The following is an 8331-nucleotide window of genomic DNA, read 5'->3' on the forward strand; positions in this document are numbered from 1 at the left end:
CTCTGTCTATTTCTCTCTCTCTCTCTCTCTCTCTCCATCTCCCTCTCACCCCCTCTCTCTCTCTCTGTCTGTCTCTCTCCCTCTCTTTCTCATACAACATACAGCAATTGCCCAGAGAGCACCTCCACGGTATGCTTCCCCGATCTACATTCAAGTCAACTACGTGCAAAACTCCCGCCTACCCCCCCCCTCCTCCTCCTCCTCCACACACACACACACACACACACACACACACCCTTCCACTGCACTATAACACACCCCACTGCGAACCCTGCCTCTCCTCTACCGAAATGCTGACATCGGACAATCCGCAGTCATTGGCCATCTGCCCGGGGCCTGGTATACAGTATGCACACATAAACAGCTATCGATCGGATACACCGCGCTAGCCTTCCATTATCTCAATACAGCCGTAATTAAATGAGTCTCGATGGCTGTCTGGCCGGGGGGGATCTATAGCGGTCTGAAGTCGGGGGGGTGGGGGGGGCGTTGGGCGGGTCGAGGGCGGTGGCGGTCGCGGACCAGTCGGGTTGTTGACATGTTTAGTGCCGCGTTGGAGCGTGGGAGTGTATGTGTGTGTTTGTGGGAGGGTTTATGCGTGTGTGTGTGTGTGTGTGTGTGTGTGTGTGTGTGTGTGTGTGTGTGTGTGTGTGTGTGTGTGCATAGAGGAGTGGTCTATACTCAAAGAGCCCTATAATTAGAGAGAGTGGGTCGATGGAACAAGATCTGTTATTAATTAAAAGGCAGTTTATATATTCAAATGTTTTTTTATTGATTTTTACACAATGTCAACACATTATAAAGAAAAATGAACATGTAAACGATAAACAAAAACATGTAGGCCTAAATTGAAATACAAAGGCATTGAATATTTTTTTTTTTTTAAAACATTGCATCAATAATAAATAAAAGTGGATCAATTTTCAAAATAGGTCAGAAACAGTTAGATAAGTTTAGGCTGAGCAAGGGGGGGGGGGGGGGGGCAATGGAAGCAGTTCAAGTTTAAGATGGGACATTACCTCCACCCAGCGCTTGGTATCCCCTGCAGTCAGTGGGGTAGGATCAACGACCCTATTACATATATATGAAAATGTGTCAAAAAGGGTTATCCAGAAGGGAATCAGTTCAGGACACAGCCAGAACATGTGAGGTCAGCTGGGTCTCACCTACACCTGATGCAAGTCGGGTCTAAACCAGGGTAGAGTTTGGCTAGCTTGCTCGCAGATAGATGCAGCCGATGTAGAACCTTAAACTGCAACAACCCATGACTTATGCGTATTGATGATGAGTGTGCCAGGGTAATTGCAGCCTGCCAATTCGTCTCTGATATAGTAATCCCCAACTCTTCCTCCCGCTGCCTGGTTTAGTGGTCGAGTGATGGGGAGGTGATAATACAGACACACCAGACCCCTGCCAACTGGATCCATGTTCAAACTTTTGTCTGTCCAGGTACTCTGTGGGGTTGTTAGAGAAAAATGTGTTCTGACATAACTCCATACCTGCAAATATCTAAAGAATCCTGACTGGGGGATATCAAAGTCTTTCTTTAACTGTTCAAAAGAAATAAAATGCCCATCCTTAAAAAAGATCCTTTACACACTTACCCGTCCTATGCCAAAGTAAAAAAGAGAGGGCTGTGAGAGATGGAGCAAAATTGACATTTGCCAGAATGTGGGAAGCTTAAAATGGACTCTAAACTGGGACCAGATCTTTAGAGAGCCGTGAACAACAGGGTTATTCGTCCAATAACGTTTACTTAGAGGTACTGGGGACAAATGAATGAGCGGAGTGCCACTGGGTCACTGCTCCATAAGACAGCAGACTGGACATTCATCCTCTGATAAGTCAGAAGCACAAAACAACCGTTAGTGGATGTTGGCCACCCAATAATAGTACAAATAATTGGGTAGAGACAAACCACCCTCTCTTTTTGTCTTTCCGAATATTCTTCCCTTATCCGAGGAACAGTTTTGTTCCATACAAAATTAGACGTTCACTTATTCAATTTCTTAAAAACCCCCGAAGATTTAGGAATTACCATTAAAAGGCAGTTTAGGGGGATTGTAATGTCAGTTGGGGCATTGGAGAATGGGGGATACATCACTGTCTGTCTGTCTAGCAGTCGGTCAGTCTGTCTGTCCGTCTGTCTGTCTGTCTGTCTGTCTGTCTGTCTGTCTGTCTGTCTGTCTGTCTGTCAGCCTACCTGTCTGTCTGTCTGTCTGTCTGTCTGTCAGCCTACCTGTCTGTCTGTCTGTCTGTGTCTGTCTGTCTGTCTGTCTGTCTGTCTGTCTGTCAGCCTACCTGTCTGTCTGTCTGTCTGTCTGTGTCTGTCTGTCTGTCTGTCTGTCTGTCTGTCTGTGATCTTGATCCTCAATACATCTAGCGGTATATCCTGGACTAATCGTATTTCTCTATCGACTACTATCCATTTTTAGTGGAGTCTGGGAATTTATCGACAAGGTTCCCATGACAGTGAAAGTGAGGTGAGCGAGAGCTCACAGCTCTACCGTGCTGACAGACCTTCCTCTAATTGATCTCGTTGAGTGAAGTGGCCATGTTGAACGCCCCTGTCAAGTCCTTCTCTGTGAAACGTGAAATATGGCCTGGCTCCGCTTATTAACTCTCACCCTCGTTAAAAACGCCGACTGCGGCGGGCTTTGACGACGCCAACGTCCGTCATCGCTCCGGGAAATGCAAATGACACGTCAATGCCAATGACCAGGATGTCAGCCAAGACGATAGCAGGCCCATAAATACACACGTGCTGTAATTCACTATGATCCCCCCATTAGCTAGTTGCGGGTGCAATTAGCTCACAGTCGCTCGGCTGGTTGCTTTAATAGGGAATTTAAATGCAACGCAATATTGTGCTATTGCATTTCATTCCCCCTGTCTGGAAATGCATGCTGGGTGAAGCTGTCACCATCTTAATGAGTTCTCTTTCCTTGCGCATGCCTTGGGTTCTGAGTAAATTCTAATGGGTCTGGATCGGAAACGATGTACTGCCGAATGAAAGTGGAATTAAGCTGGGTGATGTATAGAGCTTGGGGGGAAAATGGCTCCCAACTTATAATTGTTTATGTTAGCAAAGTGTTGCTGAGGCGTGATTTATCCAATTATCGCTCCGCCCAAAGCGTGAGGATGTGGGCTTCCTTGAATAAACACTTCCACGGGAGCTTACGGTAATGTAATGTCTCAGGCATTTTACTGAACAGGAGGGGAAAAGGATTTGTTGTTGACCCCAGCATTATGTGGATTAGATTCCCCTTGAAATGGTGTGTGTGTGTGTGTGTGTGTGTGTGTGTGTGTGTGTGTGTGTGTGTGTGTGTGTGTGTGTGTGTGTGTTTGGCATGCAGATGACCTGCTGACTGTCACACTGTTCTCCTGGGATACACCCCTCCTCTTCTCTCCTCCAACCTCATTGACCTTTCAAAGACACTCCTTCAGTAACGACTCTCTCTCTCTCTCTCTCTCTCTCTCTCACACACACACACACACACACACACAAATACATACATCTATGCCTGCCCCCTGCCCTCTCCCTACATACACTCAAGGACAACCAAGGGGTCATATTACCTGGAACACAGCAAAACACTCTTTCATGTAGAGCAATTTTGTGTGTGTGTGTGTGTGTGTGTACAGGTATGTGTGTGTATGCGTATGTGCGCGCGTGTGTGTGTGTGTGTATGCGTGTGTGTGTGTGTGTGTGTGTGTGCAGGCATATGTGTGTGTGTGTATATGTGTGTGTGTGTATATGCGTGTGTGTGTGTGCATGCATATGTGTGTGTGTGTATGTGCGTGTGTGCATGCATGTGTGTGTGTGCGCGTGCATGTGTGTGTGTGTGTGTGTGTGTGTGTGTGTGTAAGAATGATGAGCTACTTTTTGCCCATACAGCAGCCTCACCTCCCGAGCCAGCAGAATGAAAATCGATATATCCAATGTAATAAACTGACTGGTAAGCCAAAATTATTAAAAGGTGTCCCTTATGACTCCTCTCTCTCACACACACACACACACACACACACACACACACACACACACACATACACACATACACACAAACACTTTAGAGAGGTCTGTGGAAGACTGATTTGATTTTCGTCCCCGGACCGACCAAGCATGACACAATTCTGCAACCCCCTCCCTCACACACACACACACACTCACTCACTCACTCATTCACTCACCATGGGTGTTTGTTTGTGGGGTGAGGCTCTCCTGTACCCCCCCCCCCCCCCTCAGGAAGTTCCCTGGAGGATCTCTTGAAGCCGAGCTCAGCCACTACACTCGAGTGGTTCACCCTTTGGACTGAACAAATCGGAGCGAGCTGCTGTTGAAATCCCTACTGATGACTTCTCCGGTGGCAACACACAACAGCACTGTACTGCGCACACACCACTTACACTGGGTCATGTTTTGGTTATATCACATCACACACGGAATCTGAAAGATTGCATTCAACATGATGTGACGCGTGATCATTTTATACTGTGATACTGTACATAAGGTTGTTACATCACAAAAAAAAGTGTTAGCCCCTCTATTCACTGGCTACATTTTGGGAGCGCAAGTGATTGATTTTGCATTAATTTGGGCATTTCCACAGAGACAGGCTTTAAGTAGCCATGTCGTGACCTCCTGATGTTGCTAAATCATTCTACCGATCCCTCCCTATCTCACCCTCCCAGCACCTGCCAATCAAACGGCGAGGGGGCGGGGCAGTGAACGGTTATCTCCATGGTTACCGGAGCAAGGACAAGACGGATTTGAGGACGGAGGCTATCTTAACGAGGGCGTGAGTGTTGGAGACAGAAGCTCAACGGGTGTGTGGGTGTGTCATTTCTGCCACAGCGAGACCAAGGTTTGGGGTTATGCCCCAGTGATTTTATGTCATTTGAAGTCATTTTATGTCATTTGAAGTCAATTTATATAATTTCATAGTCATCACGCTGGCAGAAAAGATATATCTGTCGTCCATGGCTAACAAAAGTGATGTATGCACTGCCATGAATTCCATTGTGAGGCAAAGATTGCTGTAAAACTTACTTTGATTCATACAGACGGAGGATTTCATTTCTAATCTTTCTAGAGTTCAATAACTGTGAAAATGTGGAGGTTTATGAAGAACAAGAACCCGGAGGGTTGAAATGTTGTTCCTGTAAAGCTGCGTGTGGCTTTGTCGTGCAGAGTCTTCAGAGAGAGAGAGAGAGAGAGAGAGAGAGAGAGAGAGAGAGAGGGATAGAGAGAGAGGGAGAGAGGGAGAGAGAGAGAGGGAGAGAGAGAGAGAGAGAGAGAGAGAGAGGGAGAGAGAGAGAGAGAGAGAGAGAGAGAGAGAGGGAGAGAGAGAGAGAGAGAGAGAGAGAGGGAGAGAGAGAGAGAGAGAGAGAGAGAGAGAGGGAGAGAGAGAGAGAGAGAGAGAGAGAGAGAGAGAGAGGGTGCATTATTCATAGTGAATAAAACTACTGTGCTGATAAACATTGTGTTCTGAGGATCCCGGTGGGGGGGGGGGGGGGGCGTTTAAGTGCCTGGTTACAGCTCTGTCCTTACTGGAAGTGCGTGGGAGGTGAAGAGAACCAACAGAGAGGGAGAGAGAGTGAGGGAGGGAGAGAGAGTGAGGGAGAGAGAGAGAGAGAGGGGGGGGGGGGGAGGGGGGGGTGCTGCGGCTACTCCAAAATAGAACCACTTCAAAATAACAAAAAGTGTTTTTACGCCAGAGGGAGGTAAATGAGGAGTCCTTCATCCCACTACAGCCGTCGGTCACACTTTACAATAAGGATCACAATAAACATTAGTTAACTGTTAACTAATGCTAATTTAGGGTTAGGTTAGGTAAGGTTACTAATGTTAATTAATACCTTAGTTAAGGTTAGGGTTAGGGTTAGGGTTAGGGTTAGGGTTAGGGTTAGGGTTAGGTGAGTTAACCTTAGTTAAAATAAATAACATTAGTAAATGGTTAATAGAGACATTAGTATACTGTTACTTAATGCTTAATAATGCATTAACTAATGCTTATTAATGTACCCTTATTGTAAAGTGTTACCCATCCGTCCAATGAGATCATTACAAACTCCTGCACGCTTAATTACTAAACCAGCCTTTCGAAGGTGACCATGGAGTCCATTTTGGCATTATCAACGTGAGAGTAGGAGGCGAGGCAGACATCTTCTCATGGTGCCACCCGTCAGTAGCTGCGATTAACCACCGTAAGCGATGCAAAGTCTGCCAGCTGAGGGCCATCACCTGGGCTGGTGTTCGGCTGCCACAGGTGGGGAGAGCAGCCTGTGGAGCCTGCCGGCTCCCAACCCAGAATTCTGCAGCTGAACACCAGCCCAGGTGAGATGAAGGACTCCTCATTTACCTCCCTCTGGCGTAAACACTTTTTGTTGTTTTGAAGTGGTTCTATTTTGGAGTAGCCGCAGCACCCCTCTCTCTCTTTCTCTCTCTCTCTCTCTCTCTCTCTCTCTCTCTCTCTCTCCCTCACTCTCTCTCCCTCTCTGTTGGTTCTCTTCACCCCCAGTAAAAATGACGTCATCGAGCACCTGGCCTGCACCACCAAGGCCCTTGTCATCTTCCTCCAGGAGACCCACTGTGTAACAGCAGATAAGCTACTTAGTTGGGTCTATCCTAAGCAGGAAGCATGGCCTTGCTACATTCGTCCATCAAAGGTTGAACTGGACTATCGTCGACCAATCCCCGACTGGCTCGGAGATTGAGTGGTTGTGTGTGGACGTTGGTGGCTTTAAAATCGTCAACGTCTACAAGCCTCCGCCCTCGCGAATCACACCAGCGTATCTCCCAGTCTTCCCTCACCCCTGTCTCTATGCTGGTGACTTCAATTGTCAGCACGAGGATTGGGGGTACAGCACCAATACATCCGACGGAGAGAACATGGCTGCTTGGACAGCTAACAACAGCCTGGCCCTGTTGTACGATCCCAAGGGCGCAGTTAGCTTTGTCTCAGGTTGCTGGAAAACTGGGACGAATCCTGACCTGGCATTCGCGAGCGTCGGCGTTGACAACCGGCTCCCTGATAGACACATGCTAGGAAAGTTCCCGTGGTCCCAACATCGAACATCGCCGATAACCGTGCCTAAACTTGTGGACCTCGTACCGAGCGAGCCGGTGAAGCGATGGAATTTCCGGAAGGCCAACTGGAAACGCTACCGCCTCCTTACCCATAGATCCACAAGGTGCCTCCCACCACCTAACACCAACAACGTGGACGAGGCGTAGCGGGAACTCTGCGGCATACTGGTGAAAGCGGCTAAAAAATCCATCCCACACGGACGTCGCAATAGTTACAAACCGTGTTGGGATGCGGCGTGTGAGAGTCTCTACTGTGCCTTCCTCCGGGCCCAACCAGGAGCTGAGTCAGACAGACTTGCCTCAGCCCTGCTGTCTAGACTCAGCCGAAGGAGACAAGAGTGCTGATTGATTGAGGAGGCCATTAACTCCATCGACTTCTCACACCGCAGCCGCAAGGCATGGAGCGTCCTTAACAACCTCACTGGTAGGTCTAGACACTCCCCTCGTCACTTCCCCATCTCTGCAAACAAAATCGCATCACAGTTTGTGAAAAGTGGGACATTCGAGGGCAAAGACTGCGAATCATCACATCACCACAACTCCTAGCAGTGGTAACATCTCCAGCGAATTCACACCGGAGGAGTTCGCTGCTGCCCTCCAGCATGTAAAGCCAGGGAAAGTTCTCGGGCCTGATTCTATCTGCCTGGAGCTTATACTCCATGCCGCGCCTGCCTTGAAGTCCTGGTTAAGAGCGTTCCTCTCTTCTGGCTTGCGCCAACTCTAGATCCCCAAAATCTGGAGAAGAGCCCTAGTTGTCGCGATCTCTAAACCAAACAAGCCTGAAGGGGACCCCAAGAGCTACCGCCCTATCTCTCTGTTATGTATCCCCTTCAAGATCCTGGAGCGTCTCATCTACACCCGCGTTGAACCAATCATCGACCCGCTGCTCCCACAGGAGCAGGCCGGGTTCCAATGCGGGAGATCAAGACGAAGCCTTGCGCATTGTCAGGGGCGGACTGAGGAAATAATTCAGGTCGGGCAATGTAGCCCCAGTCAGCCCACTGAACGGGCTTTCCGAGTTGTTGAGCGGGGGGGGTGCTGAGCGCACATCGGCCCACTTGAAGACCGGCCCATCGGGATTCGTCCCAAACGTCTTGATGGCCAGTCCGCCATTGCCATCGTGACGGGATGCCTGCATCCCACTCCTATGGACAAGCTTCCCATCCTTGCAGGCATCCAGCCTTCTGGCCTCCACCGCACAGGAACATGTCCCTGGCGCCCCTTCAAGAACCTTCCGTAGG

This window comes from Borostomias antarcticus (assembly GCF_949987555.1).
Source record: "Borostomias antarcticus genome assembly, chromosome: 7".
Taxonomy (NCBI): domain Eukaryota; kingdom Metazoa; phylum Chordata; class Actinopteri; order Stomiiformes; family Stomiidae; genus Borostomias; species Borostomias antarcticus.